Raw genomic sequence first — 23,635 nt, 5'->3', positions numbered from 1 at the left:
TGTGATGAGTAATGATAATAAATGGCAATATGACTGGCTTATATTGCATGGACGGTAAATTCTAGTTATTTTTCAGATAGAATACTCTAGTATTGACAATAGGTACAGGGATGTGTCTTTATTTTATTCTCAGACTTGGTTCTAACCTGAAAGAGCATAGGCATTCCATGAATATTTGATATATACACATATGAATGAACTGGCTAAGTTTTAGTTTCCTTTCAACTACTTTCAACTAGTAATGCAGGTGATAGAGAATAAAAAAACTGTACCCCCACCCCGAAATAAAACTGCACCAGAACAACGGTGATCAACACAGGAAAAAGGAGAGATGATTTAGAGATATTTGAGAGATAAAAGATACGGAATTTGTCACTAATTGAATCTGAAGGAGGAGAAGTCTGAATAACTTCCAGGTTGACAACTGAATAACTGGATGAATGTTGGTGACATTCACTAAAATAGATTAACTGGGAGGAATAGGAGCCAGTTTAAGTCGTGCAGGCAAGGAACAAATGAGGTCAAGCTGACTTCATAATTTTAAGATACAAACCAGCCACAGAGGTGAAAAAGCCTAGAGGTGATCAGAAATGAAGCCTATTATTCAGAAGAGGGTTCAAGAAGATAGATATATTGGCAGTAATTGAAGGCTCTTTTGTGGATGAAATTGGTAGAGAGATTATTATAGAAGAGAAGGGAGCAATAATATATTCATTCTGCATTTAAAGAGCATAAAAAGGAGAATCATGACTTCATAGATGAGTTAAAAGGATCATGAGAGAGAGAAATCACTTCATAATTTACATTTCTATATGTTTGTATAAAAACAGTGCAAAGCATAGTTTGTTATAGCCTGAGTATTCTCTTATTGAAGAATTCCCTAAGTTAAATCACCTTAATGACACAAATTCTTAAGTGCTCATACTGGTGTGTGAGAAACAATCAGTGATAGTAAGATAGTAAGACTCATAACTTAGAAAACAAAGTTCTATCTGGTTTATGTGATTTAAGCATTAAGAGATCATTATTTCTCATTTTCTCATTGGGCATTCAATTTAATATTTCATAGGTATTGAGTAGACAACTCAGATAGTGATGTTGTTGATGGAAAGTTCTCCTTGGTAAGTACTATTTATGTCATCTGCTTATTTTTCAACCTTTATTCAGAAAATATTTAAGGTATTTTATTGTTTTCTCATTATGCTTAAATATACTGTTTAATATTTACTGATCCAGAGAAAGCAGTCACTAACATTTTTTTTAAAGTATTTGAAAGACCTGTGCCCCGAGATAAATGCCAACTTTGTCATAGCATTCATTCAGTAACTGTGTCTAAAGATTTCCTCAGTTGTTTAAAAACTATTTTTATTTTCAAAATGCTATATTTCTATATTATTTTAGTTGATTATAATTTGGTGTTTCTGAGAACTGGGACTAAAATTCATTAAACAGTATTGCTTTTCTGTAAAGAATATCTATGTGGGAGTATAAGCATGCATTTCACATTCAACTGAAAAGTGCAATGCTGACATAATTATCATAATGTGATCCTAGTATCTCTAAACACGGTTTTACAAAAGCATGGTCTGGAAATGTTCAGATACCAATGAAAGGACGTCAGCATCCTGATGCAAAGGTCTCTGTCACTGACCTAGCATTTATTCTGACATCAGACTTTAAGACATGAACACAACATATTAAAATGTCATGAACTGCTCCTAACTTAAATAAACCTACATGTCAAATGGACACAGGGCCTTTTAACTATTTTTCTCTATGAAAAAAGAAAATTTCTCCTCTCTCTGAGGAGAGCCTATCTTATTCATGTTAACTAAAAATGAGGTTATACCAGGAAAAGTAGTTATTGAGTGGCTAGAAATGGAGGAAAATAATAAAAGCAGAGGATATTTAAGAGAAGAATGGGAAATTAGATAAATAAGCCAGAGAGGAGTTATACATTGTAACTTAGGGGAAATATTTGAAACTGAAACTTCATGAACAGGAGTTGGAAAAAGAAAATTATGTACTGAAGTTAAATATTTCATAATGATTTCCTCCAGGCTAGATATTTCAAAGGAAATGCTACAAAGTTGTTATTAATCATTGTCAGAGAAACAGGATTGGGTGTGTCTCACATTCTAAAGGGAAGGACTGTGTTCAGTTGAGTATTATTTTCCCTGAGAAGAATAGGACATTTAAGCCAGATACACATAATCATTGAGCTGATTAAAATAATAAATGAGGTTTTACCACAGAATCAAACTATGTTCCTCTCTAGAGGAGGATAATGAAAGGAGGGGAAAATAGGTACAATTATGTACAGGTCGACAGGTCTACTGAAAAACTGGAGACACTGAGTAAGGCCAAGGAACAGAATTTGTTACATTCATAAGCGATTATACTCATATAAACAATGGAAGATTATTCAGCCATAAAAAGAAGAAAACCCAGTCTGACAACATGGGAAGACCTTGCAGGCACCTTGCTAAGTGAAGTAAGTTGTGAGAAAGACAAATATTCTCACGTATATGTGGAATCTAAAAATACCAAACCAAACACATAGAGACAGAGAGTAGAATGGTGTTTACCAGTGGCTGAGGTATGGGAGAAACGGGGAGATGTTGGTCAAAGTGTATAAATTTCTAGTTATAAGATGAATAAATTTGTGGACCTAATATACGGTATTCCCTCAGATCGCCAGACTCAGGAGCCGCCCACCACAGTAGCTAATGACAGGTCACCAACTTGGGTTCTGGGACTCTGACTCAGCACAAATAATTCTTCCCTGAACACCCTTGAACATAAATCAAGTGAACATAAGTCAGGTATCTACCTGAATACCTGAGAGATTACTGAAAAGTATGCTTTCAATGCACATTTCCAGGACAAAGGCGTCAGCATACCCACTTGCCTACACTGAGATTCCACATATAAACAAAGAGTCACTGGTGGCTCTGAAAGAAAAGAAAATGCCTGCAGTTGGGGAGACCCAGATGACAGAGTAGAAGGACATGCGCTCATCTTCTCCTGTAAGAACATCAAAACTGCAACTAGCTGCTGAACAACCCTTGACGAGAGAATGTTGGATCCCACCAAAGAAAGACACCCCATATCCAAGGGAAAAGGAGAAGCCCCAACAAGACAGTAGGAGGGGCGAATCACATTTAAAATCAAATCTCAGATCAGCCAGAGATGCTCAGAGGGTGCAGACAAAACCTTGTGTGCACCAGGAGAGAGGGAAAGGGGCAGTGACCTTAACAAGAGACCGAGCCAGCCTTGCCTTTGAGTATTTGAATGTCTACTGCGGAGGCGCAGGTCAGCAGTGGCCGGAGGCGGGGACAGGGACTCTCGCTACGGCAGACCTGGGGGGCACGGAGTGCAGCATGGGTCCTCTTGGAGGAGCTTGCCCTCAGCCCCACTATAGAGCCGCTAAGCAGACGACCCACAAACTGAAGAACAATTATACCAAAGAGGTTCTCGCACTGTTACAAAAGTTCTAGTGCCCACAACAGATTTCCCAACCTGGGGATGTGGCAAAAGGACTGAGAATTCCATAGAATTTGACTTGAAGGCCAGAGGGTTGATTTCAGAACTTCCACAGGACTGGGGAAACAGACTCTTAGAGGGCACAACAAAACCTTGTGTGCACCAGGACCCAGGAGAAAGGAGCAGATAGCCCACAAGAGACTGAGCCAGACTTGGCCTGTGAGTGTCCAGGAGTCTCCAGCGGAGGCGTGGGTCAACAGTGACCTGCCATGGGGTCAGGGTACTGACTACAAAACTCCTGGGAGCCTCAGTGAGCTGGCATAAGTCCTGTTGAAGGAGGGCCAAACTAGAGGGAAGGAATACAGCCCCACCCATCAGCAGAAAATTGGATTAAAGATCTACTGAGCATTATCTTGCCCACCAGGGCAAGACCCAGTTTTCCCCACAGCCAGTCCCTCCCAACAAGAAGCATCCACAAGCCTCTTATCCTCATCCATCAGAGGGCAGACAGAATTAAAACCACAATCACAGAAAACAAAACCACATGGATAATAGCCTTGTCTATAAACTGTGCGCTATGCCCTATAGCATATGACCCAAGACAGACGGGTCATGGTGGAGAATTTTTACAAAATGTGGTCCCCTGGAGAAGGGAATGGCAAACCATTTCAGCATTCTTGCCTTGAGACCCCCATGAACAGTATGAAAAGGCAAAATGATAGGATACTGAAAGATGAATTCCCAGGTCAGTTGGTGCCCAATATATATACTACTGGAGAAGAGCAGACAAATAGCCACAGAAGGAATGAAGAGGCTGAGCCAAAGCAGAAACAACACCCAGCTGTGGATGAGTTTAGTGGTGAAAGTAAAGTCTGATGCTGTAAAGAACAATATTGCATAGGAAGCTGGAATGTTAGGTCCATGAGTCAAGGTCAGTTGGAAGTGGTCAAACAAGAGATGGCAAGAGTAAACATCAACATTTTAGCAAGCTGTCAACATTTTAGCAAACACCCTCTACCAACAACACGAGAGACGACTCTATACATTACTAGATGGTCAGTACTGAAATCAGATTGATTATATCCTTTGCAGCCAGAGATGAAGCTTTATACAGTCAGCAAAAACAAGACCAGGAGCTGGCTGTGGCTCAGATCATGAACTCCTAATTGCAAAATTCAGACTTAAGTTGAAGAAAGTAGGGAAAACAACTAGACCATTCATGTATGACCTAATAAAATCTCTTACTATTATACAGTGGAAGTGGCAAATAGATTCAAGGGATCAGATCTGATAGACAAAGTGTCTGATGAGCTATGGAGAGAGGTACATAACACTGTACAGTAGACAGTGATCAAAATCATCCCCAAGAAGAAGAAATGCAAAAAGGCAAAATGATTGACTGAGGAGGCTTTACAAATAGCTGAGAAAAGAAGAGAAGTGAAAGGCAAGAAAGAAAGGAAAGATATACCCATTTGAATGCATAGTTCCAAAGAATAGCAAGGAGAGATAAGAAAGCCTTGCTAAGTGAACAATGAAAAGAAGTAGAGGAAAACAATAGAATGAGAAAGACTAGAGATCTCTTCAAGAAAATTAGAGATACCAAGGGAACATTTCATGCAAAGATGGGCACAATAAAGGAGAGAAACAGTATGGACCTAACAGAAGCAGAAGATATTAAGAAGAGGTGGCAAGAATACACAGAAGAACTATACAAAAAGAGATCTTAATAACCCAGATAACCACGATGGAATGATTACTCACCTAGAGCCAGACATCTTGCCATATGAATTCAAGTGGGTCTCAGGAAGCATCACTATGAACAAAGCTAGTGGAGGTGATAGAATTCCAGTTGAGCTATTTCAAATCCTAAAAGATGATGCTGTGAAAGTGCTGCACTCTATATGCCTACAAATTTGGAAAACTCAGCAGTGGCCACAGTTCTGGAAAAGATCAGTTTTCATTCCAATCCCAAAGAAAGGCAATGCCAAAGAATGTTCAAACTACCACACAATTGCACTCATTTCACATGCTAACAAAGTAATTCTCAAAATTCTCTAAGCAAGGTTTCAACAGTATGTGTACCGAGAATTTCCACATGTACAAACTAGATTTAGAAAAGGTAGAGGAACCAGAGATCAAATTGCCAACATCCACTGGATCTTAGAAAAAGCAAGAGAAATCCAGAACATCTACTTTTGCTTCACTGACTATGCTAAAGCCTTTGACTGTATGGATCACCAAAAGAAAAAGAAAAGGGTAGAAAATTCTTCAAAGGATGGGAATACCAGACCACTTTACCTGTTTCCTGAGAAACATGTATGCAGGTCAAAAAGCAAGAGTTAAAAGAGGACATGGAACAACCAACTGGTTCCAAATTGGGAAAGGAGTATGTCAAGGCTGTAATATTGTTGCCCTGCTTATTTAATTTCTAAGCAGAGTACATCATGCAAAATGCCAGGCTGGATGAAGTTCAAGCTTGAATCAAGTTTGGTGGGAGAAATATCAATAATCTCAGATATGCGGCTGACAACACCCTTATAGCAGAAAGTTAAGAGAAACTAAAGAGCCCCTTAATGAAGGTAAAAGAGGAGACTGAAAAAGCTGGCTTAAAATTCAACATTCAAAAAACAAAGATCATGGCATCCTGTCCCATCACTTCATGGTATGTAGATGGGGAAACAGTGACGGACTTTATTTTCTTGGGCTCCAAAATCACTGCAGATGGTGACTGCAGTCATGAAGTTAAAAGACGCTTGTTCCTTGGAAGAAAATCTATGACAAACCTAGACAGCGTGTTAAAAAACAGAAACATTTCTCTGCTAACAAAGGTCTATATAGCCATGCCCCTTCTTGCCTTACCTCTTTGATTGATTCTCTCAGAATTTCTGCCTCATTTTCAAAGGAAGAGTCATTATTTAATGAAATGGAATGCAGTATATTCACTAATTATATTCTAGTATTTAGTGATTTCCTTAAAAAGGAGATTTTCAGGTTCTGGGTACTCAGCAATGAACAAGACAAAGTCCCATCTGGAAATGACTTGAAAAAAACAATTAATAAGCTATTAAATTAGTGAGAAGAGTACAGATTATAATAAGTTTTATAAAGGAAATAAAGAGTACCTCATTCCAGGGAATCTACTCCAATTAGAATAGATCAGGGAGGGTCTCTCTGAGGAAGTGATATTTGAGCTGATACTCAATGTTAAGAAGGTTCTAGAGAAAGAACATATCAGGCAGAGGGGAAAACAAATTAAAGACTTTAAAAAGGCTGCCAAATGACCCAGCAATCCCACTTCTGGGCATACACCCACAGTAAACCACAATTCAGAAAAAGACATGCATCCCAATGTCCACTGCAACACTATTTATAATAGCTAGGACATGGAAGCAATATAGATGTCTATTAGCATAGACGCAGATAAAGAAGATGTGGTATAGACACTTCCCCGGTGGTCCAGTGATTGAGAATCCACATTTCAGTGAAGGGGACACAGTTTGATCCCTGGTCCAGGAAGATCCCACATGTTGGGGAGCAGCTAAGCCTGTGAAGCCCACGCACCTAGAGCCCATACCACCACAAGGACAAGCCGGTGTAACACAGTGAAGAGTAGCCTCCACTTGGCATAGCTAGAGAAAGCCTGAACGTAGCAACTTAGGCCTGGAGCAGCCAAAGATCAATCTTTAAAAAATAAAAAAGCAAAAAAAGAAGATATGGTACATATATACCACATACGTGGAACATTGCTCAGCCATAAAAAAGAACAAAGTAATGCCATTTGCCACAACATGGATGGACCTACAAACTGTCATCCTGAGTGAAGTAAGTTAGATGCAGAAGGACAAATACCATATGATAACGCTTATTTGTGGAATCTAAAAATAAAAGCAGGGTCTATACAAACAAACTTATTGACAAAACAGAAATAGTCACAGATACAGAAAACAAACTTATGGTTACCAGGAGATAAGGGAGAGGGTAAATTGGGAGACTGGTATTGACATATACATACTACTATACATAAAATCACAAACTCAATGGAAATGAATCTGAGCAAACTCTGGGAGATAGTGAAGGACAGGGAAACCTAGAGTGCAGCAGTACAGAGAGTTGCAAAGAGTCAGACACGACTTAGCGACTCAACAACATACGTAAAATAGGTACCTAACAAAAACCTACCAGAGAAGGCAATGGCACCCCAATCCACTACTCTTGCCTGGAAAATCCCATGGACGGAGGAGCCTGGTGGGCTGCAGTCCATGGGGTCGCGAAGAGTTGGACATGGCTGAGTGACTTCACTTTCACTTTTCACTTTTATGCATTGGAGAAGGAAATGGCAACCCACTCCAGTGTACTTGCCTGGAGAATCCCAGGGATGGGTCGCACAGAGTCGGACACGACTGAAGTGACTTAGCAGTAGCAGTAACAAGAACCTACATGAGGTTCCAACAAAAACAAGAGATGACTCTACACATAGACATCACCAGATGGTCAATACCGAAATCAGATTGATTATAGTCTTTGCATAGAAGATGAAGAAGCTCTATACACTGAGTAAAAACAAGACCTGGAGCTGACTGTGGCTCAGATAGTGAGCTCCTTATTGCAAAATTCAGGCTTAAAATGAAGAAAGTTAGGGAAAACCACTAGGCCATTCAGGTATGACCTAATCAAACCCCTTATGATTATACAGTGGAAGTGACAAATAGATTCAAGGGATTAGATCTGACAGAGTGCCTGAAGAACTATGGACAGAGGTTCATAACATTGTACAGGAGGCAGTGACCAAATCCATCTCCAAGAAAAAGAACTGCAACTAGGAAAATGTTTTCTGAGGAAGACTTACAAATAGCTGAGAAAAGAAAAGCAAATGGCAAAGGAGAAAGGGAAAGATAAACCCAACTGAATGCAGAGTTCCAAAAAAAAAGCAAGGAGAGAAATAAAGCCTTCTTAAGTGAACAATGCACAGAAATAGAGGAAAGCAATAGAATGGGAAAGACCAGCGATCTCGAAGAAAATTAGAGATACTATGGAAATATTTCATGCAAAGATGGGAACAATAAAGGCCAGAGATGGTAAGGATCTAACAGAAGCAAAAGAGTTTAAGAAGAGGTGGCAAGAATACATAGAACTGAACAAAAAAGTCTTAATGACTCGGATAACCATGATAGTATGGTCACTCACCTAGAGCAAAACATCCTGAACTGTGAATCAAGTGGGCCTTAGGAAATATCACTACAAAATAAAGCTAGTGGAGATGACAGAATTCAAGCTGAGCTATTTCAAATCCTAAAAGATGAAGCTGTTAAAGTGCTGCACTCAGTATGTCAGCAAATTTGGAAAACTCAGCAGTGGCCATAGGACTGGAAAAAGTCAGTTTCCATTCTAATCCCAAAGAAAGGATTTCTTTCTAATCTCAAAGAATGCTCAAACTACCATTCAAATGCTAGCTAGGTAATGCTCAAAATCCTTCAACTAGGTTTCAACATTACATGAACCAAGAACTTTCAGATGTACCAGCTGGATTTAGAAAAGGCAGATCAGAGATCAAATTGTCAACATACGTTGGATCATAGAAAAAGAAAGGGAATTCCAGAAAAACATCTACTTCTGCTTCATTGACTATGCTAAAACCTTTGACTGTGTGGATCACAACAGACTGTGGAAAATTCTTAGAGAGATGGGAAAACCAGCCCACCTTACCTGCCTCCTGAGAAATCTGTATGAAGGTCAAGAAGCAACACTTAAAACTGGACATGGAATGACAGACTGGTTCCAGATTGGGAAAGGAGTGCATCAAGGATATATATAGTCATCCTGCTTATTTATCTTCTATGCATGTGAAATGCTGGGCTGGGTGAATCACAAGCTGGAATCAAAATTGCTGGAAGAAATATCCATAACCTCAGATATACATATGATACCACCCTAATGGCAGAAAGTAAAGAGGAACTAAAGAACCTCTTGAAGGTGAAAGAGGAGAGTGAAAAAGCTGACTTAAAACTTAAGATAATGGCATCCAGTCCTATCACTTCATGTCAAATGAAGTGAAGTGAAGTGAAGTCGCTCAGTCGTGTCCGACTCTTTGAGACCCCATGGACTCTAGCCTACCAGGCTCCTCCATCCATGGGATTCTCCAGGCAAGAATACTGGAGTGGGTTACCATTTCCTTCTCCAGGGGATCTTCCCAACCCAGGGGTCGAACCTGGGTCTCCCACATTGGAGGCAGACGCTTTACCCTCTGAGCCACCAGGGAAGCCCATAGAGGGGTGAAAAATGGAAACAGTGACAGACTTTATTTTCTTGGGCTCCAAAATCACTGCAGATGGTGACTTATAGCCATGAAATTAAAAGACTATTATTGCTCCTTGGAAGGAAAGCTATGACAAACCTAGACAGTGTATTAAAAAGCAGAGACATCACTTTGCCTACAAAGGTCCATATATATGTATGGATATGAAGATTGGACCATAAGAAGGCTGAGCACCAAGAACTGATGCTTTCAAACTCTGGTGCTTGGAGAAGACTCTTAAGAGTTCACTGGACAGCGAGGAGATCAAACCAGTCAAGCCTATAGGAAATCAACCTTGAATATTCATTGGCATGACTGATGCTGAAGCTGAAGCTCAAATCCTTTGTTTTTTATAGTGAGCAAACTCTCTGGAAAGGACCATGACGCTGGGAAAGATTGAGGGCAAGAGGAGAAGGGTGTAACAGAGAATGAGATGTTTGGATGGCATCATCGACTCAATGGACATAAGTTTGAGCAAGCTCTGGGGGATAGTGAAGGACAGGGAGCCTGGCGTGCTCTAGTCTGTGGGTTTGCAGAGAGTGAGATATAACTTAGTGACTGAACAACATCATGAGATTCTTTTATTTTTAAAATAAAAAATTTTAAGATAACATGTTGATTTGTATATATCCAGTAAAGCAGTCAGTGATTTGTCAAGACGGTGCATAAACATTAAGGCAACTGGATTCCATATATATATAAAGGGATGGATATTGAGGAGACCACCCCAGCATAAAACTTGGCATGCTTTCTGTGTTCTTAATTGGACATGGTGAACTAGAAAAAATAGCTGAGTAGAGATCACATCAGTGGACAGCTGCTGTGGTCATCGATGTAAGACCACTGTGACCAGGGGAGAAAACATGCTTTCAAATGGCCAGAAAAACATCCCTAACACTTAGAATTTGAGGCAGAAAGACAGAAAAAAGAAGTGAAATCCACTGAATGGGTCCAATTAACAGGTGTGCAAAGATATCTGACGAGTACTATGAAAAGTTTAGATAAAATATAGTGTTGCACTTAACCTTTTCTGAACATTAAAATTAGAGAAGTACTTTCCAAAAACTGAATTGTAGAGCTGCTGACTTCTTCAGGCTATATCTCTCTTTTACTTTTCAAAATTTTACATCTTGATTATATTAATTTATATTTTGTTATTTATAATTTATATGTCTGCCTATCTATATATTCTCCATCATCAAATGTTGTAAGTACATTAAGAATAGTGTGCTTCATTGTGCAGCATTTCCTGAATTTCAACATTTGATTAGTTTATCACTTTAAGTTACATGTGTGACAATGCATGACTAAAAACATTCTAACTAAGTCACAGATTTTCACCTTTGAAACAGGAATGCAAGGGTTTGCCCTGGAGTGAAAATGATGATAACTTTCAGACTGGAGCCTAAGTTATATCAGTGATACTATATGTTGTCACTAGTGGGAAACATCCCAGGTATATGAAATATTCCTTGATAACTTGCATGCAGTGGTATCTACAGAAATTAGACAGTCAAATTTTCTGGGAACTATTAGACACATTAGTGCTAAAACCCATTTAGAAAATATTATGACATCTTTTAGAATAACACAAAATGTTTTTATAAATATCTCACAATCTCATTTGACAGGTGTTTATTTTTGTATTTCAGTCTTCTTAATTAGATATGCATTAATTGCTAAAGCTGTGAGGATATTTTTGTGTGTACATGTAAGCATAATAGAACACTGTTCTGTTTCCTTGTTTAGTCTCAGGAAAGTATCTAGAGAATTCCATCCGGTATTTGTCTCCACTGACAAGAATGAGTAAAACACAGTTTCAGGCTTTTGAGCCCAGTCAAACTTTTTGAGCCAAAAAAAAAAAAAAAAAACCAAAAAAAAATCTGTAATTTACCTATGTATCTTCTTTTTCAAATTCAAATTATTGTTTTTATTTCTCTAGCATATATTTGAAGGAAAAAAGGTTAGTCTCAAGAGGTATTTTTCCTCTGAAATTTACTTTGAGATTCCAGAGTTATCACAAGAGCTGAAAACAACAGAAATGGCTTATGGGAGCTGTATGGAACTCTGTCTAACTTCTTTTGCTGACTTCTTTTATTTTTCCTTCTTTATCTGCTATACTCATCCATTTCACTGTCCTTGATTTTGCATTCTCTTGACCTCTGCTCTTGATAACAAACATTATCAGTTTTGCCAAAGCCAACTTAATTCTGAAACCTTTGTCCTTGGAGGAATAAATCTTTAAAAAGTGTACATTTTCTTTATCTGTGAGCCTTTCTACTTTGAAGAATACAGAAACATTTCAGACACAGGGAGATGTACAGGCTGACTCAACACAATTGTGGGAAATGCCTGATGAAAGCCCCTCGTGTGCTTAGCCTTTCTCAGCAATAAATGTCTCACATCAAGGGATGTGCTTATGGAGATCGTGGTTATAGAAGAGAATTGGCCCATATAGTAATCATGGGCCAATTACTAAGTATGAACTTAGTAATCAGTTCCACTTAAGTTAGCTCACTGGCTAGATTATCTATAAAACATTAAAACATAAAAGATACTATCTGAAGTTTTTAGATTTTCTTGTTTAATTTATTGTTATTTAACATTTAATGTATCTGCAAGCATAGATCGCATAATGAAAGATATCCACATTTCTTACTTCCTGAATCATAGTTTCTTGCATTTAAGCATACACAAGTGTACATAAACATCTAATTTCTTAATTAAATATGAATCCCAATATTTAAGATAAAAGAATTTTTTTTTTAAATCTGACAAATAAGAACTTCTTCCATTCCAAATAAGTGGCATTCCGAAATAAATAAATGGATTGACATGTAATCAATTCAGAAGACTAATGCCTGAATATGAAATGTACAAAAAGCAGAAAATCTATGTTGTTGCTTGATACACTGGCAGAGTCAGCAGATAAGTGAATATTCAGATTATTCAATATTCCCTTAGATCATTTAAGGTTAACTTAGTTGTGTTTCTGTCAGTTTCAGCATCTTTACAACTGCTGAGTTTATTGGGGACAGTAACGCAGCAAACATGACCAATCCTTTCCTAAAATTAGTTTCCTTCTAAGTTTAGAGTTAACCACCTACAGAGTAGAGAATAATGGTATTACACATTTCAGTAGCCATGGAAACAGGTGCATAGCACATTATAAACAAATACAGTTTTAAGAATAAGTCCCCAAATTTGTAGCTCAGTGATTGCAACAGCCAAATAAGTGTAGAGAATTTTTTTCCTTCAATATTTGAGGGGAAAAAAGATACAATCAAAACTTTGAGAGCTTGCAAAGTGGATTTTGAATGTGAGAAACCATGGGGAATACCTCTCAATCTGTTATTAACTTATGTGTGACCTTCACCTCGTTTCTTAACTTTCCAGTTCTTTATTTCTCCCATCTGGACAACATTATTTGCTTCCCTTACCGGAATCTTGTGAAGCTTAATTAATGTTTGTGAACCACTTTGACTTCCACAGCTGGAGGATGTTGAAGAAATGCAAATTATTATTGTTATTTATTATTTATTGTTCTCTCTCTAGACTTGGTTCCAGTCTCTGCAGGCTTACCCCCTGAGCCATGGAGACAAATTAATAATAAATGCAGTGCTAGTCTTTCAGTAAATATCAGGATGGCTCAACGGGAAGCAGTTTTTTAAAAAGTCTACAAAAATATTATGCTTACTCTTCTATTATAAAAGCCATAAGAGTCAAAAGTTTTTAAAATTTTATTCGTTTTGACTGATTCACTTTCACTGTGAATTGCTGAAGATTTTCATTGTGTGCCATATTTTTACTCAGTTGAAATATTGCCATTTTGGACTAGCAACCTATCCACCTAATTTTTTTCTATTGGGAAAACTATACCATTGATAGTTTTAGTCTTTTTCAAAAATAAAATCTACTTTTAACTTTGTTTAGTTGACAAAAATCAAATTTGTAATGGCTGTTCTATTTTGCTGGACCTTTTGGGTTTTTTTCCTAAGCAGTTGTTCATCTTCTCTTAAAATAGGTCAGTTTCCCTTTTATAAAGTTTATTAATTACTATAAAACATGAATACTATTTTGTAAATATTGATTATAATTATAGATATTTTTGTTGTGAATATTACTAAAAGATTCATATTAAAATTCAATTACTTTTTATAGAACGTGATCAAAAAATGGCTGCTTTTAAAATAGAAATAATATTCACATCTTTTCCAAAGATCACCTTTCCTTCATTACTGATAGACACCTCATTTTACATTTAGATAACCCTGCAGATGTTGCCTAATGTCTGGGAAAATGGTCCTCCTGCTCAGGGGAAGGTTATAATTTGTGAAAGCAAAGCATGACATCCTCTTTACCAGGTATTCACCGTCACAAGTGCCTTTGATCCTAGGCTGTCATGTGCATGGCCAAATCAGAACTTCTCTGATAATCTTCTGGAAAGATTCATTCCTCTGTCTTTATTCAAGAAATAAGTCACTCATGACTTTCCTTTTTTTCATAGAGGGATTAGGGTACAGGACATTATGAATGCATTTTCCAGCCAGTTTGCCACCAGAAGAGAAACCTAACTTTTAAGATTTTTATAAAAAGCCACACTGTTTAACAACCCCTTGCTTGTCTAAATAGACTTTTTCTTATGATGAATGTTTTTATTATTCAAGCTCTCCATTTTGTCAGTTTTCTACGAGACACTGAAGAAAACAATTTTAACTAATAGACATTACCCGAGTACACCAACCTTCATTAATCTTCTCCTTCGTACTTCCATAGCAGTTGGAGTAACTATACATAATTTAGTATTAAATTATATGGCAACTTGTATTGCCTGGCATTAGTATTTATACATCTCTTGGACCAAACTGCCATCTGTTTGAACGTGGAAGCACTATTTTACCCTCCCTGTTCTTTCCCCTACGCCTTGTACAATGCTGGCTCAGGGGAAGTTCATTATATGAGGGAAAAAACAAAACAAATTGTGTGGGCATGTGGCTTTATGTTGCCTTTTCTTGCCTTAAACTCAAAACTCTATCACAATTCTTCTATAACATGGTCCTTTGCCATCTTTTATTTTTCCTTAGTGGAGAAGGAAATGGCAACCCACTCCAGTATTCTTGCCTGAAAAATTCCACAGACAGAGGAGCCTGGCGGGCTGAAGTCCATGGGGTTGCAAAGAGTTGGACAGGACTGAGCGACTGAGCACATTCTTTCTTAGACTAATTCTTCTGTATTACTTCCTGCTCCTTCTCTTTCTATGGCCTCTTTGTAGGCATTCAGAAAGCTTTATCTTTGGTTTTATGTGCCTTTGCTACTCTGTTCTCTTCCCTGAAGATCATATCCACTATGACTCATTTACTTATGCAAAAATTGTGACTCCCAGTCTGATTTCTACCCTGCATATCTATCAGACATACCCAACTACTTTGCGTCTGGTGATCGGTCACTCATTCATGTCCGACTCTTTCCAACCCCATGGACTATAGCCTGCTGGCTCCTCTGTCCATGGGATTTTCCATGCAAGAATACTGGAGTGGGTTGCCACTTGCTTCTCCAACCTTACAACTGATACTTCTCACCGAATACACAATGAAATTTGATTCTGCCTTCAGTCACTGAAAGTTGAAGTATTCTCTCCTTCCTCTGAATTTCTATAGTTAAACCACAGTCTACAACAACTGCTTGCACTGATGATTTATCTCTGCTTAAACTCCTTGAGATCAAGGACTATTGTCTTGTTTCTCTTTAATTACTCTCCACCTATATAAGTCTTATGTATAATATGAAATCAATAAGTGTCTGAATGGATATATGACCACTTTATTCCAACATGGAAGCCTGTCATGTTGAAAAATTAGTTATACTTTCTCTTTTTGTCTTTATATATATTTTAGGATAATTTGGTATTTTATATAAATATATATGTAAAGAAGATATATTTTCATTGATATCCTTAGTATGTAGAAATTCTGATTATGTTTTCAAACTTCCATATTAATGTAATTCAGTTAAGATCAACTTGTGGTTTTAGCATTTTTTTTGCAAATAATTATATTTTATTAAGATTATATATTTTCTTAAACATGTCAAAAAATCAGGTATCATACTATTGTAACTTTTTATTCCAGAGGTAAACATTCCATCAATCTATTCTAAGAGAAAAACACATGTCTACACAAAAACCTGTGTATGAATGCTTGTAGTAGTCCAGGTGGCTCAGACAGTAAAGCGTCTGTCTACAATGCGGGAGACCTGGGTTTGATCCCTGGGTTGGGAAGGTCCCCTGGAGAAGGCAATGGCAACCCACTCCAGTACTCTTGCCTGGAAAATCCCATGGATGGAGGAGCCTGGTAGGCTGCCATCCATGGGGTCACTCACTACGAGTCGGACACGATTGAGCAACTTCACTTTCATTTTCTATAGTTTCCAAAAAATGGAAACAACTCAAATTCCCAAAAACTTATGAATGGATAAACCAAATATGGTACACACACACACACACAAATGGAATATCATTTAGCCATAAAAGGAATTAATTACTGACACATGCCATAGCACAAATGAACCTTGAAATCACTGTGTTACTTGAAAGAAGCCACATACAAAGACAGTGTATGGCATGACTCCGTTCCAATCCCAAAAGAGGCCACCTGGACTACTACAAAGAATGTTCAAATCTACTGTACAGTTGCACTCATTTCACATGCTAGCAAGGATATACTCAAAATCCTTCAATGGTATGTGAAGTGAGAATTTATAGATACATAAACAGGGTTTTGAAGAGGCAAAAACATTCACTGGATCTTAAAGAAAGCAGGAATTCAAGAGAAATGTCTGCTTCATTGACTACACTGAAGCCTTTGTATGGATCAAAACAAACTGGAAAATTTTTAAAGAGATTAGAATACCAGAGCACTTACCTGTCTTCTGAGAAACTTCTATGCAAGGTCAAGAAGCAACAGTTAGGACCTTACATGGAAGAACTGACTGGTTCAAAATTAGGAAAGGAATATTTCAAGGCTGTATATTGCCACTCTACCTATTTAACTTCTATGCAGAGTATATCATGTGAGATGCTGGGCTGGATGAATCACAAACTGGAATCAAGATTGCCAGGAGAAATATCAGCAAACATAGATATGCAGATGAACCACTCTAATGGCAGAAAGTGAAGAGGAACTGAAGAGCCTCTTGATGAGGGTGAAAGAGGAAAGTGAAAAAGCTGTCTTGAAACTCAACATTAAAAGAATGAAGATCATGGTATCTGGGCCCATCATTTCATGGCAAATAGAAGAGGAAAAAGTGGGAACAAATGATAGATTTTATTTTCTTGTCTCCAAAATCACTGCAGACATTAACTGCAGCGATGAAATTGAAAGATTCTTGCTCCTTGGAAGGAAAGCTATGACAAACCTAGACAGCATATTAAAAAGCAGAGACAGACATCACTTTGCTGACAGAGGTCTGTTTAGTCAAAGGTGTGTTTTTTCCAGTAGTCATGTATGGATGTGAGAGTTGAACCATAAGAAGTTCTGGAGAAGACTCTTCAGAGTCCTTTGTAAGTAAGTAAGGGAATAAAACCAATCATCCTGAAGGAAATCAACCCTGAATATTCATTGGAAGGACTGTTGCTAAAGCTGAAGCTCCAATACTTTGGCTACCTGATGTAGCCAAAAGAGCTGACTCGTTGGAAAAGCCTCTGATGCTGGGAAAGACTGAAAGCAAAAGGATAAGGGGGTGACAGAGTCTGGGATGGTTAGATGGCATCACCAACTCAATGGACATGAGTATGAGCAAACTCCTGGAGATGGCAGAGGACAGAGGAGCCTGACAGGCTATAGTCCATCAGGTTGCAAAGAGTCGGACATGACTTAGTGACTGAACAATGATATATAAATAAATAAATGTATGTGTGTTTATAAATATCTCTTTCATGGGTCACAGCTTGCCATGGTGAAGGGTCTTGCATAATTTAATGAAGATATGAGCCATTCAGTGCAGGGCCACCCAGGATGGATGGGTCATAGTGCACGGTTCTGACAAAACATGGTCTGGTAGAGAAGGGAATGGCAACAACAGAGCAAAAAAATCCACAGAGATAGAAATTAGTGGAAGGAAAGTTATGACCAACCTAGATAGCATATTAAAAAGCAGAGATATTACTTTGCCAACAAAGGTCCATCTAGTCAAGGCTATGGTTTTTCCAGTGGTCATGTATGGGTGTGAGAGTTGGACTGAAGAAAGCTGAGTGCCAAAAAATTGATGCTTTTGAACTGTGGTGTTGGAGAAGACTCTTGAGAGTCCCTTGGACTGCAAGGAGATCCAACCAATCCATCCTAAAGGAGATCATCCCTGGGTGTTCTTGGAAGGACTGATGCTGAAGCTGAAACTCCAATACTTTGGCCACCTCATGCGAAGAGTTGACTCATTGGAAAAGACCCTGATGCTGGAAGGAATCGGGGGCAGCAGGAGAAGGGGACAACAGAGGATAACATGGTTGGATGGCATCACCAACCCCATGGACATGAGTTTGAGTAAACTCTGGGAGTTGGTGATGGACTGGGAGGCCTGGCATGCTGCGACTCATGGAGTTGCAAAGAGTTGGACACGACTGAGCGACTGAACTGAACTGAACTGAGAGTCTTAGTAACAAGGAAATTTCAGGGTAGTTGTTAATGAGTACAGGGTTTCTTTTTTGACGATTAAATATTCTGGAATTACGTAGCGGTAAAGATTGTCCAACTTTTGGAATACACTAAAAACCACTGAATTGTCATTTTGAAAGGGTGAACTTTATAGTGTATAAATTATATCTCAGAGCCTTTTTAAAGAAAATCCATGAAAATTAATGGATTCTTAGTTTTCAGGCTATTTAGACCCAGGACGTATCAGGATGTATATAGATCAGGCACAGATTTTAACAAAGATGTGTTGTTGTTCCCAAGTGTAAGAGATTTACCAAATAATGGCAATCTATACTTTGTAATACTTTCCTGTTATTCACTATTACTTCATTTATGGACTATCTACTACTCTCCAGGGAAGACTGAATTATAGGTGAATGATGTATAATAATAGTTATTCTTCAACTAGTTTAATTGGCTTGAAAATGCTGTGGGGGAATTGAAAATGATACTCCTCATTCTTCCAAACTTCAAAGTATTAGACAGTGTTTGCTCTTGTTTTTAGAGGATGAATAAAAGTTTACCAGATGGGATAACTTATTTCATGTGAAGGAAATAAAAATACAAAGGAAATCTATGATTATACAATGATGTGCCATCTCAATGGCAGATTTTCGAATGAATGAACCCCAGTTTAGGAATATAGTTATTGCTTCCTTTCTTATGGCAGTCTATGGTTTTCCTGTCTTCTGGCTTCTGGATACATTAGGGAGGAAACTTTTCCTTTTTTAAAGTAATTCATTTGTAAAGGCCTAGAAATGGCTGAATTTTAATGCATCTATATGTTCTATACAAAAATCATAGACTTTTGTCTTAATGACAGTTGTACCACTAAATAAATAGAAAGTATTGATTTGATTCATAAAAATCCTACTAGAGTTAACCAAAATATATATGAAAATTATTTTCTGCTTTCTTCATGTAAGTTATTATGCTAAGAAATGAGGGGAGATAGAAGACAGAGTCTGGTTTACATGGTATTACAGTTCAAGTCTTTGAATTTAGGTCATTTATAAAGACCCAGAAGAAATAACTCTGGAGGTGGGGGAAAATGTCCTCTGCATCTTGTTAGCAGATAAATGGTCAGATTTACATAAAAGGATCTATGAGGGGAAGGGAAGGTAAAGAAAAAAAGACAGAAAAGCAAGGCATAGGAGAAGGAGAAGACTAAGTAGAGCAGGCATTTTAAATAGCACTTTTCAGCTACTGTCCTCAATCAAGCCACAAGCTTTAAAATATTCAACTACATTCTGTTCTCCTAGGAATTAAGCTGGGAACACACTACCTGCGGACACTGCAGACCCCTCAGGTTATTCAGGATAGACCAAGAGTAATTGGTGCTTGCCGAAGGATAGTATACAGAGAGATATTGCTCCAAATATTGACTAAATTTGAGCATTCTACTATATGTCTCTGATAACATTGCTTCTCCCATGCTAAAAACACCCAAAGTAACTGACAAACGGTCAAAGATCTCTTTAGGGTATAGTATTTTCCTAATTACTCAATTTATCAATGTATTAAAAGTTTAACCTACAATTCTACAATGGCAAAACCTTAATTGCAGAGTCTGAAACACAAATTAAATCTCATTGTGGTTCATTTGTTCTTCATGACATCAGATTTTCAAATGCCAAGATGAGGGGTGTGATGTTATTGAAAATTCAGTCAAAAACCACTGTTTTTAGTCAATATCTATATCTATCAATATAGATATTGATATATTTTCTCTGAAAATATCAAATAATCATGTTTATTATTTTATTTGTATTATATGCTAAAATATTCTCACATGGCCCTCCTCCCTTTTAACTTATTAACTATTATTACTCTTTTAAGATTAAGAAGGAAATGGCAACCCACTCCACTGTTCTTGCCTGGAAAATCCTATGGATGGAGGAGCCTGGCGGACTACATTCCATGGGCTCGCAAAGAGTTGGACATGACTGAGTGACTAACACACACACACACACATAATTCCCTAGATTTTTTAAAGCTAGAAATAAATCATATAGTATAATGGAAAGAACATGGATTTTGAAGCCAATGTAGGGGTTTGATTCCTTACTCCACTACTTATATCCGGGTTTTTTTGAGCTTTATTTTTCTGGTCAATATAATGGAATTTAAATATTTAATTCAAAACAGTGAGCTGAGATTTCATGTTTAACTAGATATATTTCGCTTTGAGATTCCCACTCACAAAAATGTCCACTAAAATTACAATAGATTATAAAAATAGAAATAATATGAATCAAAACAGAGTTAGAGAAGAAGACAAATATTACATACAGGAATTCCAAGAAATTTCTGTAAAATGTATTAGATATAAGACAGATTGAAGATGCCATAAACTGTTCTCCTAAGAGAAACCCCACAAATAACCCTAAGTTTGGAGCTCTAGGTCAAAATTCAACTTATTTTAAATACTTCACCTGCATAAAATTTTAAATTATTGTATTTACAAAAGTAAAAGTCCTATATACATAGTTTATATTATTTTATTATTACCACCACAGAAATATCATATATCTGGCAAACTCAGAATAGTACTGTGTGAATTCACACAAAAATCAGAGATTTTACTCATTAAGCTTTACTAAATGATTTTAAGGATGTGCATACTAAGTCACTTCAGCTGTGTCCAACTCTTTGTGACCCTGTGGATCATAGCATTCCAGACTCCTCTGTCCATGGGGATTCTCTAGGCAAGAATACTGGAGTGGGTTGCCATACCCTCTTCCAGGAGATTCTTCCTGACCGAGGGATTGAACTCACATCCCTTACATCTGCATTGCAGGCGGGTTCTTTACCTTCTGAGCTACCAGGGACACTCCCTGCATTAGCAGGTAGGTTCTTTACCACTAGTACCAGCTGGGAAGCCTGATTTTATAGACACAAGTATTCAAATGGCTCAGAAGTAGAGAGTCATCTGGGATATTGCAAGCTTCTCCTTGACCCTTTCTGCAGGAGCTGGCACCTCTGACCCAGAACAGATAAAATCTCTCAGTGAGGTTTGTAAGGTTCCTCACACAGTAGAGAGTATTTAACTTCTGTTTTATCCTCCCCAGAGAGTTGTGTAGTCTACATGGCATTCTCCAGGGAGCTGTGCCTCGTCGTCTTTGTGTTCTATTTACTATGGGTAATCTTATCCAGAGACTTCTGCCACGGGCATTTCAAAGATGAGGTCTCTTCTGTCTAGCAAATATCATTAGTCTATTTACCCAGAGGTCTTGTAGATAAGAAAATTAGACCAGGTTACCTGCCTTCTTTCCTTTTCTCCTGGGCATCCCTATAGTAAAGTGAGTGAATTCATTTCTGTCCGGCTGCTTTAACTATTTCCCTCTTGAAATAAACTTTATTTTTTAGACTGCCTTCACATGTTATAGAATGACTGCAATCAGATTTATAAGGTAAGAGAGTGAATGTTATTATCTCTGTTTTAAAATAAAGATACTGAAATTCAAAGAGATTGGAGCTGAGCATATTTAATTGCCAGAACTAGCAGTGCTCTTTGGTTTCTCTACTTAAAGCCCTTCTCGCAGTCAACTATAAGCCAATTGCTCTGTCTCTTGTGGTGATTACTTCAATTGGTGACCTGTGTGTCTGCTCTCCAAACAAGGCCTTGTGGTTTGTGTTTGGTGATTTCAATAGTTTAAAAGCAGTCAAGTGGCCCATGAGAAGTTGCTGATTTTTCTGGAGAGACTTCAAGCAAAGAAACCATTTATTTGCCTATAATGGAGGGGAAAGAAAAAAAAAATATATATATATATATATATATATACACACACACACACACACACATATGTATATATAATATGGTTTCAGAGCGTCTGAGTTTCATTAGCCTTCAAACAGAGCCAGGGCACCTTGATCAATTAAACACAGTGTTCCTGAGTCCCAAGGAAAAAGTTGTTACCAATCATGCATCCCTTGGCTCAAAAGTTGACTCTCTTATGATAGTGTGATTTAAAACACTGCATCTAATTGCATAGGAAAAGACTGCTTTGATCATAAAGGGATTTTCAAGGGGTAGAAAGAAGGTTGGAATGGAAATCTTTGGCATCGGGGCTCAAAGGCTCCATTGTCGGATAGGTTCCATCATCACTGGTCTGCCCAGGTGCATCAGGGCATGGCGTTGCACCAATGTGGCAGCCCTCGGGGAAAACCCAGGGAGGGTACTTGAGGAATAAACTGACAGAAGGAACTGTCTTTTCAGAAAAAGAAATAAAAATAAACTAACCTTGTGAAAGCGAAATTGTTAAGTCATTCAGTCGTGTCCAACTCGATGTGACCCCATGGACTGTAGTCCGCCAGGCTCCTCTGTCCATGGGATTCTCCAGGCAAGAATACTGGAGTGGGTTGCCATTTCCTTCTCCAGGGGATCTTCCCACCCCAGGGATGGAACCCAAGTCTCCCACACTGCAGACAGATGATTTACCAACTGAGCCACCAGGGGGAAGCCCTAAGTTAAACTTGCTTCCTCTAAATAGCTTAAGCAAAGGAGATGCAAAAATGAAAAATATATATTTATTTGTATCTCATGCTTACCTCAAAGTAACCTCAGGCTGAGAACACATCGCTCATCATCAGTGTTATCAAGCCGTATTGCCCTGGGGTCAAAATGAAATTATCCATTTGATTTACAAATAAACTCAGATCTGAGTCCCCTCTTTATGCACACTGCCAGTGATAGAATTGAGTACACACTGCCAGTGTACTCAAGCTCTTGCTCACAGAACATTTTCTCCTGAGAGAAAATACTGAAAATGATGAACACTCACTAAAGCAGCACTGTTCCACACAATGACCTGATGTATTCACAGCTTCATCTGACAAGTTGTTCATAAACTTGCTGCTGTTCCCTGAAGAGAGACGAGCTAACAGCATGATGACTGAAATTAAAGTTTTAAGAACGGAGAGAGCATTTTTTAATCATGGAAAAATTATCATCTCAATATTCTTAAAAGATGTTCAATATTTAAATAAGATCATTTCAAGATCTAATGAAGCGTATGCAATATTTAATTGACTCATAATTTTTCTTTAGAAAACAGGAAGCCTCTCACACATACATTTTCATTAATTATGTAGTAGTTCTAAAGTTAAGATTTACCTTAACAAAACTAATTAATTAAAAAAAAAACAAAAAACAGAGGTCTTTAACATGCAA

Source organism: Cervus elaphus, chromosome 28 (genome assembly GCF_910594005.1).
Source record: "Cervus elaphus chromosome 28, mCerEla1.1, whole genome shotgun sequence".
Lineage (NCBI taxonomy): Eukaryota > Metazoa > Chordata > Mammalia > Artiodactyla > Cervidae > Cervus > Cervus elaphus.
Note: the sequence above shows the minus strand (reverse complement) of the source record.